General features: G+C 50.0%; 1 protein-coding gene across 5 annotated transcripts in view; it reads right to left on the bottom strand.

Annotated features, from left to right (window-relative positions):
• The window catches only part of Gdpd5 (glycerophosphodiester phosphodiesterase domain containing 5), a 94,332-nt gene that overhangs the window by 56,387 nt on the left and 26,195 nt on the right, over positions 1-11,750 (bottom strand). For all 5 annotated transcript variants that reach the window (XM_023716673.1, XM_023716672.1, XM_023716676.1 and 2 more), the window contains one exon: positions 5,826-5,907. The gene's annotated coding sequence lies outside the window, so the exon portion shown is untranslated. The remainder of the gene's footprint in view (positions 1-5,825; positions 5,908-11,750) is intronic.

The following is an 11,750-nucleotide window of genomic DNA, read 5'->3' as shown; positions in this document are numbered from 1 at the left end:
ATAATAATAATAATAATAATAATAATAATAATGATAATAAAGGGCCAAGGATGTTGCTCAGTGTGCAGGCCCTAGGTTCAATCTCTAGTACTGGAAAAAAAAAAAAAAAGACATAGGAAACTTGTTACGTGACAGAAGCCAATGTGAAAGGACAATCTACAAGGCAGGACTATAGGCAGCAAAAAGATCAATGGTTACCAGGGGCTGGGGTAGGGGACCACTCAGGAAAGGAGAAATATGTAGAAACTTGGGTGTTTTTGTAGTACAGCTAAACTTCTGTATGAGCTGGTAATACAAAGACCTGTCATCACACATTTGTCAAACCTCACAGAATGTACAAGGTAGAGTGAGCCCTAATGTAAACCATGGGATTACTTAATAATAGTAATAGTTCATCTGTTCATTAATTATAACAAATGTGTTGTATTGACATAAAATGTGAAGAACAAGGGAAACTGTGGGTAGGGGAAGGCAGTAGGGGAGCGTATGTGAGGGCTCTGTACACTCTACTCAAATTTTTAAACCTAAAATTGATCTTTTAAAAAGTCAATTAACTAGGAGGCAGAAAGCTAGCTCAATGGTCTAAAGCTTAGGCAAGTTTAGACAGGCGCAGGGGACCAGGGTTTGATCCCTGGCACCACCCCCTTAGGGCGGGCTGAGCTGGCAAAAAAAAAAAGTCTATTAACTAAATTAAATGCATACACACGTACCAAAAAGTTCGATGATTCATATAAAGTCAAACAGCTAATCATGGAGAAGGATTTGAATGCAGGGAGGCTGACAAAAGCCTAGAATTCCCATGGCAGAACCCCCAGAGGGAGGGTCTGCCCACACCCCAACCCTTCCACCTCTTTGCTGACTACAACATCTATGGAACTGTGAACCTCTCGCTCTCTAAGGGAGAAAGCTTTGGGAGCTTGCTGTTTTGGTTGGCAGAGGGCTTGCAGGCAGGGAGCAAACATTTCCAGGATCTGGGAGGAAGAGGAAAACCTCTGAGGTGTCAGGGCTCGGGGAGCCGAAGCCTGACGTCCTCCAGCAGCCTGCCAGCCAGTGCCTGGACAAGAGAAGTGTGAAGGAAACACTCCCTTCTCCTCGGTTTTGGCTGCCCTCATTGGAGCCTCAACTCCAGCTAGGCTGAACTCAGCCATGGTGGGTGGGGTGACCTGTACACAGCCTTGGTATCATGGGAGGGCTTGAACACCTCAGATGACCTCCACAGGGGCCTTTCCAGTACTCGGCTTCTAAGGCCTTTAGCCACCTGCTTGCTCCTCTTCCCTAAGTGCAAAGTGGGGATGAGGCTGTGCCAGAAGGTCCAGAGCACACATACCACAGTCCCTCCTGCTCTCCCGGAGGAGGCCTGCATTCCCAGGGCCAAGTCACTGGGAATCCTGGCTGGACACCACCATCTGGGTACCTATTTCAAAGCCCAGATGAAAGCTGTAGGAATGCCTGCAACATAGTGAGAGGCCTGGCTACCTTAGGTCCCTGCCATCTTTAGTAGTGACCAAGGCAGGGTTATGTTATGGCCCAGATAACTCACAAAAGCAGTGTCCCACACTTCACTTAGACTAAACCTCAGATATGAAAGGCACAAAGCCACAATGACTTCCCTCTGGGCTGGGGACATGGTCTTGGAATATAACTAGCTCTCCGCTGTAGCTGACCTTTGGTCCCACTCAGTGTGGCAAGAAGGCCTGGAGCCCTAGGGTCCCTGTGTCTGTCCTCTGTCCTCTGGCAAGCCCTCCTCATCTCAGCTCGAGAAAGCCTTTTCCAGGAAGCCTTTCTCATGGGTCAGGTCTCTGCTGGGTCCCAGAGCTGCTCCAGCTTCCTCGGGCCATAGCACTAAACTGTGGAGGCTTTCTGAACAGGGTGCAGGCCAAGCAGAATTCAGAAATAAGGGTGGATCTGGTGCACAAAGGGGAGAGGGAAGCACATTCCAGGTAAGGGGACTGCACAGAACAGGCCTAAGAGACCAGCAGGACAGCTTCTCCGGGGGCAGAAGTGGCCTCCAAGCTGTGGCAAGAGAACACCATTTGAGCTGCATGCGGTGGCCGGTGGCCATGGTGGGACTTGCTGCCAACAGGCATCCCGCCCCCAGGGCAGCAGGGCATCTCCCAAGCAGCTCACCAACTGGGCCATTTCCCAAAAGAAAACAAACTCAAATCTCTAAAACAAATTTGTGGCCCTAGGCCTAGGACGGGAGGTGAGGATAATGCTGATTCTAGGGTTTCCTACTTCCCACGGCTTATAAAAAGCCCACCCAGGAAAATGTGGAGCTGCCCACACTGCTGCTCTCCAGCCACTTGGGGTCAGCTTTTCAGAAGCACCCACAGATTTCAGATTTTCTCACTGCATGCCTTCATTAATGGTGAACTCTAGAGATCTACACTATCACTCTTCTGCTTTGTGACCTTAGCTAAGTTGCTCCACCTCTCTGGGCCTCAGAGAAAGCCTTCCATCCTAAAGAAAGCATCAGAGAAGACAGCCAGACCCAGGACATAAAAGAAGTCCCTGAGGCAGCTGAGTGGGGACTACACAGGATATAGGCTTTAGTGGTGAAGAAGAAAGGTGGAACCACCCTGTCACCGTTGCTCATTGTTTGGGGAAAAGTTACTCAATGGGCAGGCTGGAAGCCAGAGCATTGGAAGAATCACCCACACCATAATTAGAGTCATTCTGAATGACTCTGTACAGCTATGCCCCAGTCTCCTACTTAACTGACACTTCTATTCCAAGAGGCTCTGGTTGCTGCTACCTTGGGGAGAAGGGAGGGAGGTCATGGCAGGCCAGCTCTTCCCAGCAGGCTGGGACCACCCTCTCCTAGGAGGAGCTCCTGCTCCTCTCAGCAGGAAGGCCAGCTTCCCCCCTGAAAATGCAGCCTTCACAGCACCATCTGTCAAGCCCCTCAGGACCTGGATCTCCAGCTTGTGGGGAGGCCTGCCGCTTGGAGCACAGGGGTTCACCAAAGAGCAGGCTACTTTTTCCTCTCAGAGCTACAACCACAACTGCATGCACAGTGCTTTACAGTTTACACAGAGCTTCACCCAGTCACCTCCCTGAAGTGTCATACCAGGTCCCCAGTTGACTACCGAGATCCCCACATCACAGACAAGAAAAGTGAGGTGATGGAGGTCAGGACCACCCAGCACCAGGCTGAGGACCGGACGAGCCTCTCCCTCAGGTGAGGCCCTGGAGAAAGACCTGCATTCTGGGCCACATTTGGAGCCATGCGCAGGACAGGAGGCAGACTCAGGAGCCTGCCCCGGGCTTTCTGTTTTCTTGGCACAGAAGGAGCCTCCTTTTCCAGGTCAGGGCTACAAGTTTAGGCTGAGTGGTTACCAAGCGTGACCTGGCTTTTCTCAGAGAACAGAGCTGAGCACCTCAGAACTCCAAATCGCAGGCTGCAAATGCCACAAACCAGAGTTTTGGAATCACCCCATGGCAAGAAGCATACATCATGAGATCCTGGAACAATTTAGTTGGTGTCTTAGAACTATTAAGTCATAAAATGTCAGCACTAACCACGCCATGAAGCCAATCTCTCCAGCCCATTCCCTGCAGAAATTCCTTGTACAGCTGGGAGTGGTGGTGCCAGCCTCTCCCGGTCAGCCGGAGGCCACTACACCCCAGTGCCAGCTCTCACCTCTCTGGAGGACTTCAGAAGGCCATCCTGGGAGGAGTTCCCGCCCCCACTATGCCCACCCCCATGGCACTGCCAAGTTCTCCCTGCCACAGGCAGAGCCAGCAAACACCCAGCAAGGCCTCAAGGGCCGCCACCCTCTCGCTCTTGGGTTGATGCTGGGGCCTCATAGGACCACAGGGACTCAGTCACCAGCTCAGGACTGGCTTTTCCCAATGTCTCTCCCAGGTTCCACAGCAGGAATGCCACAGGGCTGAGAGTGGCACCAACTTGCCGCGGACAAACTTGTCTGCTCAGAATTTACCCCTGAAGGAATGGGGAACCGGGATTTCTTTGATTTTCTTATATAGTATAGTAAAGCTGCAACACACACATGCTTCCCCAGCAGCCCTGGGCGGCAAGAGAAGCCAATACCACCTCTGAGGTACCCTTCTCCTGCCCCCTTTCTCCCGCCACTGGCTCTGAGGACACCTGCTGCCCAGCTGGCCCAGCTCCCTGCTTTTGGTCAGTCTGGGCCCCTGCCAGGACAGGTCTCCCCCAAATCCCATCAACCTTAACAAGTGGACCCCAAGCAAGACCTAGACTGGGATTTGTAACTAGGGTATCATGTCTGCATCTTGTACAACAATTAATCACTAGGAAGACAGTATGCAATGTGTTAATTATTGGAACTGTCCTACCAATTTGATATGAAATTGTCTCATTGCTATTTATTTCTCAATAAAATTATGGAAAAAAATATCAATTAGAGAAATTTTATGCCCATAAAATACTCTGAGCAACTCCTTAAAAGATAAAAACATGAAATTTACTTGCTATTCTTATTGTCCTATTATTTTGTTATGAGATTTTCTTTTGCCTTTTTTTCCATAAAGTGTTTAAGAAAAAAAAAAAAAAAGACCTAGACTGATGCCCACAGAAGCCTGCGTGTGCCCCTCATGTGCACATCGCATCAGAGGTTGACATCTGTCTCAGAGGCTGCCTGCAGCAGGGTGACAGCTCCCCCAGGCTGAGACTCGTGGTCCCTTCAGCCGAGCATCTGCCACTCCGCCCAGTGCTGGGGATACAAGATACCTCAGGCTGCTTCCTGCTAAGAGACCCACCATGTAGGGAACTTGGGCGCCCTGTGTTGGGCCTGGTTCCAAGGAGGTGCCCATGTATTTATTAGCTGGAAAACAGGGTTAAACGTGCAGAGGAGAGAAGGAACCAGTCAGAGCCTTTTAAACTTCAGAACGGTAGAGCCACTCCCCCACCTGGTCTCAATTCTGCCTTTTGCCAATTTATAGAAGAAAACTAAGATACTAAAAAACAAAAAATCACAATTAGGTTTTTTTCCCCACAAATATTAAACTAAAACTTATGGTATCTGTTTGCACATTTCTGTACCAGCTCTAGAGAAGACAACCTCATGGTTAGCATGGGAACTTAGTTTCATCCCTGTCATTTCTCTTCCGTACAGGATTCTGGAAAGAGCAGCAGTCCCTCTGCTTTAGGGATGTCTCTGAGCCTGGGGCCAAAACTTTCCTTTGCCTCTTTCAAATGTCCATGTTTCACTATGGTGGTCAAAAAATCAGACGTGCTCTAGTGCTGAGAGGAAGCCCGTCCGCCCTGGAGGCTGCGCCCATCCCGTGCCTCAGGCCCCCCAATTCCGCCACTTGTGTCCACCCCATTAGCAGAAGTAGCACTTTCTCCGGGATTCCCTCCTAAATACTCTTCTTCCCTGGGGTTGAGGACCCTTTTAAGCCCCAAATTAGAGGTCAAGAAAACAGTATTTGGCGCTAAACAGCCGGTGAAGCACAGGGCTTTGAACAGTCTAAGCTGCTGGGATTTAATCCCAGTTTTGCCACTTAGTAAGCAACTCCTTGATGTCTCTATACTTCAGTCTCCTCATTTATAACACTGGAATGCTACCTACCTCACATGTTGTTGTAAAGATTAAATGAGCTGTCGCATGCAGGCCCTTAGACAAAGCCCTCAGGACAAGGCCAGAGACAGCACCACTGAGAGCTTAGGTTCTGCAGCTCCATAAAATGGGACAAGAATCCCTGTTCCTCCTGCCTCCTTTTTAATGAACAGTGGGGTGCTTCCTCCACAAAAGAGGCAGACATTGTTCTAGAAACCAGCGGGCTGCTCTCTGTGGTCTGTTTCTACCTCCTTTCTTCCTCCTGACTTTCTTTGTTCTTACCTGGAAGAAGATACCAGCGTCTGGGCTGTCCTCCGTGGGGTGTCTCGTCCACAAGGGCAGTGACGATGCTTCACTGGATGAGCTGAAGGAAGAGCGAGACAAACCCAATGAGAGCTGTCAGCCCCCAACCTGCCCTCTGCCCTCCATGCCCAGCCGTTACCTCAACCCTGGGCCCACCCTGTGCTGATGTGGGACCCAGTGACGGCTGCCTCTGGTCCCTGCCCTGGAGAAGCTGTGTAGCTGGTGGCTGATCTCTAGACCCCGAAACCCACGGTACGGATCCCACTTCCACACATGCTGCCCAAACACCAGCCGCACCTCCCTCCAACCCAGACAAATGGCTCCCTGAGCCCCTTGTGCCTCACTACAGGGCTCAAGGGCCCCGAAAGCCAGGAGCCTGGGGAGTAGTGGCTCTATTCTGCTGCAGGGGATCAGCTCCCCCCAGGTAGTCACCAGGCCAGCTGTTCTTCCAAAGCAGCCTCAGAGGAGAGGGAGAGCTGGTGGGCTGGAGGCAGATCTGGGGCAGTGCAATTCTGAGCCTGAGTTCTGACTCATGCACGCCTCACTCGTGCTCAGCTCCTGCAGCCAGCAGGCAGCCCTCGACCCAGGAACCAGGCGAAGGGAGAGTTCTGAGGCCATGGCAAGAGGGCGGCAGAGAGGGCACTTGCATCAGCACCACAGGCCTCATAGGATGCTGCCACCTTGCCTTCTTGGGGACACTGAGGCTGGCAGGGCCAGGGGCATAACCACACTACTCAGAGAAGCAGAGGCAGAGCCAGAGCTGGGGGACCCAGGGCAGCAACAATGTAAGCCTAGTGCCAACACAAGAACCATGTTAGCATGAGAAATCTCCCCAGCTCGCTGGGACCCACAGCCTCCTAACAGTTGGAAGCAGCAGCCAAGACGCCTCAGGCCTGGCAGACAGAGCCGAGCTGAGGCAGTGCAGACGGACTGCCTCCATTCCTCAGTGCCTGGTTGTGCACAGTGCCCGTGATGCCTTGTCCTCTGTAGTTGACAAAACACACTTACTTCTTCTATCTGCCATAGTGACCTCAAGGCCCAAGTGATAAAAACATAAATGGACAGGCTTCTCCTACTTGCTAAACTACTGCCTGATGGGTCTAGGCAGGGCCGGAGAGTCTGCATTTCTGGCTTGTTCCAGGTGAAGCCCAGGTTGCAGGTCCATGGGCCACAGTTTGAGCAGCAAGAACAATGCTGGCAGGGCAAACTGCCCACGTCAGAATCTTGACACAGTGTGACCTTGGGCAAGTCATTTAACCTCTCCTTACGCATACATCCGTGATAATAAACCCACCCTAAGACCGACATGGGAGACTCATTTAGCTCACACATTTAGCACTTTGGGTGGGTCAGATGATACAGCTCATCTGCCTGCAAACCCTGTGAGGAAAAGAAAACAAACCACCAAAGTATTGTATTATTATTTCAAATTCTAAAACAGAAGCTGTAAAAGGTGCATACACCCAACAAGCGGGCAAAGCTGGACTTAGATATATAGCTACTTTCTCCTAATTCAGTAAGAAGTAAGATCTGTACTAATAGTGTTTGGACAGGATATCATGTCTGCATCTTGTGCTATGAATGACTACTACAAAGACAACAATATGCAATGTATTAATTGCTGTAACTCTCCTACCAACCTGTTTTGAAGCTGTCACGTTGCAATTTTCTCAATAAAACAATAATAAAAAAAAAAAAAGAGGGCAAAGCTGAATCTTTTAACGTAATACCAACTGCCATACCAACTTGTACAAAATGTCAGAGCCAGCAGGCCATGAGGCAGTCACAGACTCTGAGGCCCAGAAAGGAGCAGGAGACTGACACGGTCACCAGAAAGTTGGTGTTAGAAACCCAAGTCCAGGCCTGGGTTGTGGCTCCGCGGCACAGTACTTACCTGGTGTGCTCAAGGCCCCATGTTCCGGGCCCAACACAGAGATAAATAATCCAAGTCCACAACTCCTGCCCACCGCTCTTTGTGCTACACTTTACTGTCCCCTAAGGAAGAGAAAGTGCCATTGGTTGTCCCTCAGGGGCCTCAGCTCTGCTGCCAGCCCCACTAGACCAGCAGCTACCCTCAAGACCAGATGTGGGCCAGGCATGGTGGTGCACACCTGTAATCCCAGCACTCGGGAGGCTGAGGTAGGAGGATCGCTGTGAGTTCAAGGCCAGTTTGGGCTACACATAATGAGTTCAAGGTCAGTCTGGACTACATAGGGTGACCCTGCCTCAAAAACAAAACACCAAACCAAACCCAACAACAAACCCAGATAGGGGAGGTCACCCTCATCTGGGCCTTGGCCTTACCCCAGCCCCTGCCCACCTGGCTGCGTGAGGAGACTGTTGCCTCGAGCCTGACTGAGGTCCAGAGAGAGGGGGACATGAATGGGCCCGGCTCCACCCCCACCTTGGCTTTCCAGCAAGGGGCTGTAGACGCTGTGGTCTTGCTGTGTGTAGTCTTAAGTACATTAATGTCCTTCTCTGAGCCCCACTGAGTCATGGGAAGGAAGTGCTGGCCCCAAACAGGAAGTGGCTCTTTAAACTGAACTCCTCCTCCCCCCAACACAGAATCCCTCCAGGACCCAGGAGGTGGGAGAAGCTGGTGGAGGAAAGGAAGCCAGTAGGACTAGCAATACGTGCTCAGGTTTTACCCCAAACTCAAACTTGGCTGGCTTGAATGCCCTGCTGGGGAACCTTGGCTTGTGGGCTCTTTTGCTGTGGCCTGGCTGTGTAATCTTAAGTACATCAGTGTCCTCCTGCGAGCCTCAGTTCCCTCATCTGTAGGATCATGGGCTGCACTAAAAGTCTGCCGTGACCTGGCATTCCACAATGAACTGAACAACTGGGGCTATTTGTCGCATGAACAAACAAATGCACAGATGAATGAAATGAATGAATGGAGCAGCCTAATTGAAGTTCTACCTGCAGCATCATATGTGTCCATTACCTATAGTAGCTTGTATGACAAAGATCTCCTCATTGGCAAGAAGACCACCCCTGAGCCACTCTTAGGAGGCGAGAAGAGGCCACCAGGCTGAGCCCACTAGTCACAAACACAGATTTCCTAGAGAACACGCAGGAATCCCTGTCGCATACATCCGTGTGAGCTGTGGGCCTACAAAACCACATCCCTGACTAACACCACTCAGGCCAATGCAAACTCTTCTCTATTTCTTGAACTTCAAGACCAAAAGATGCTGTGTGCATTTGCCGGGAAGGTCACTGGCGGGGGGCAGCGGGGAGAAGCTGACAGCACAGGTGGAGGGAAGGGGGAGGCAGCGGGCCCTGAGTGGCAGAAATGTTTTAGAGGAAAGACAAATTAACTTGTCAAACCCTTTCTCTCAGATACCAACATGCAATCGCTTCTTATATAACCATGTATCAGTTTTCCAGTAATGCTGAGTATCTTTTTTGTTGTTTGTTTCTCTTTTGGCATTTCTTGCTGTTCCATTTTGTGGTTCTAAAAGTACTCATGAATTAGTGTGGTATTCACAAAAATGCACATGGTGGCTGAAGAGCAGCTTCCAGCATTTAGCAATCCCATTACTCTAATGCAGCATAAAATGGCACGCTAATTTTTTAAACTGGTAACTAGATGGGCATTGAACACTACAATAGGTTTCATTTTTATAAAACCTTCAAAGGTCTGAGTATTTCATCTCATACACAATCTATAGTTTGCTTTAAATGGCTTTATAAAATAAAAACAATTTTGAGGGGCCGGGGAGATGGCTCAGTAGGATAAGCGCTTGACTGGTAAACGTCAAGGATCTGAGTTCAATCCCCGGTTCCACAAAAAAAATAAAAAATAAAAATAAAAAAATAAACAATTTTGAAGAAAAAAATAAATCCTTCTGTGTTTATATTTGAGTCTACTTTTTGGATAAATACATATTTCTATCGACTTTGTCTTTTTTTTTTTTTTTTTTTTTTTTTGGTGGAACTGAGGATTGAACTCAGGCCCTCGCGCTTACCAGGCAAGCGCTTATTGTACTGAGCTATCTCCCCAGCCCCTCTCTATCGACTTTGAAGCAGAACCACATATTTATTTCCCCCCCAGTACTAGGGATTGAACCCAGGACCGAGCCTGTCAAGAAATGCTTTGCTACTAAGCTAAACCTCTACCCTTCGAGTTCTATATATGTTTGTCTTAGTTACTTTTCTCATTGCTGAGACAAAATACCCAACATCCAAAGTTAAAGAAGGAAAGATTTATTGTAGCTCGGCTTGTAGAGCTCAGTCCCCGGCTGGCTGGCTCCAAGGCAGGGTGGCGTGGCAGAGGAAGCTCACCAAGCAGAAATAGTTCATGGTGGGCAGAAGGCAGCGAAGCAGTAACGCAGCAAAAAAGCAAAGCTGGAATCGACCAGCCCCTTCTTTCTATCCCTCCTGTCTTAGCCAGGCTCTCCACCTTGTGAGTGGATGGCACTCACACCCCCATGGTGGGGCACCCTTGATCCTAGCATCACACATCCTAGATCCAGCCACCTCAGCAAAGTCCCACCTCTGACCACGTGAGGCTTTGGTGGAACTTCTAGAGACAAGCCATAAGAACTTTTAAATTGCACTTTATTTGCAATCCTTTAGATCACTACAAACGATAAGAAAATTGGTTATGACAATTAGGGATCTTACTGAAAGCCAATGATACATCGTATGCAATAAATAAATAATAATGAGTCATAAGTCTTATTTATCTGAACATCACCAGCCTATCAACAAAACACCCAGACATGGTTCATTAATTTCAAACATATTTGGTATTTTGTCATTTTTCAGTCATAGAAGGTTATAACTTTACACACACAGTTCAATTTGTGTAATAAAGCATTATATTTGGCATTGTGGGAAAGTCAAAAGTATTTCATTTCACAGAAGTCCGTGTGCGTCACCTCCTGCCCCCAGCCTCACACTTCAGGAGGGGTCTACAGGTGACAGAGGAGGCTCTCTACTCTGCCTAGACAACACGGATGGCACTGCCAACACACATCCTAAGCTTCTGGTGAGCGCAGTGGCTCTGGACGGAGGAGCCGTGGTCTGATGGTGGAGACGGACACACCCAGGAGCCGTGTACACCAAGGCGGCAAGGACCAGGCGAAGGACTAAGGCCTCACTGGGGGCCACAGGTGGCTCCCAGCCTCACCCCCACAGGCACAGTTGCTTCTGGGGAGCTGCCTGCCCTTCCCTGTTTCTGCTGGGGGTACAGAACCTCTAGACCGCTTCCTCCCTGGGGTCACCACTCCTTGTCCACCCCTCACCCCTGGGGCCAGCAGGGCAGGCACGGCCTTGCAGTGGACTGGGCAATGCGCAGGCCGAGGGCAGGCCTGCTCCATCAGAGTGCAGAAGTCCGTATAGGGCAGGCCCTCCCTGAGGGCTGGCCAGATGAACTCATGAAGAAGAAGCAGTAACAGCCATTCCAGTTCTGTCCACCCACACAGTCACAGAGGCGCCAGGCTGGGGACCAGGGCAGACCTGAAGGGATCATGGGGCCGGGACCATATCCTGGCTCTCTCAGCTCTGTTCTTTTGCTGTGTGGTCACAAGCAAATCACTTCACTTCTCTGGGAATCAGCTGTGTCAAACAGGGATCAGTGCTGTATTGATGTCACCTGACTTTAGGTGAGCACATATTGAGCTTTTATTGGGAACATGGGACACTGAGGCTCAGAGAGGGGAAGTGACCAGTGGCCAAGGTCACATAGGAAGTGACAGAGTGTTCAGTAGTAGAACTCAAGCCCACTGTGCTCCGCAGGGCTGGACCCCCAGGGGCCTCAGTGAGGAGGCCAGATTTAAGGTGACATCTCTCATCATGTTCCAAGGAATATTACAGGAGTCAGGGCGGGTACCACCCTAGGCTGACATCAGCAGTGACAGTCATGTAGACGCTGCAATTTGGTCAGAACAGCCTTCT

The sequence above is a fragment of the Octodon degus genome, unplaced genomic scaffold (genome assembly GCF_000260255.1).
Source record: "Octodon degus isolate 3935 unplaced genomic scaffold, OctDeg1.0 scaffold00049, whole genome shotgun sequence".
Classification (NCBI taxonomy): Eukaryota; Metazoa; Chordata; class Mammalia; order Rodentia; family Octodontidae; genus Octodon; species Octodon degus.
The sequence above is the reverse complement of the archived record's forward strand: the minus strand, read 5'-3'. Positions and strand labels throughout refer to the sequence as shown.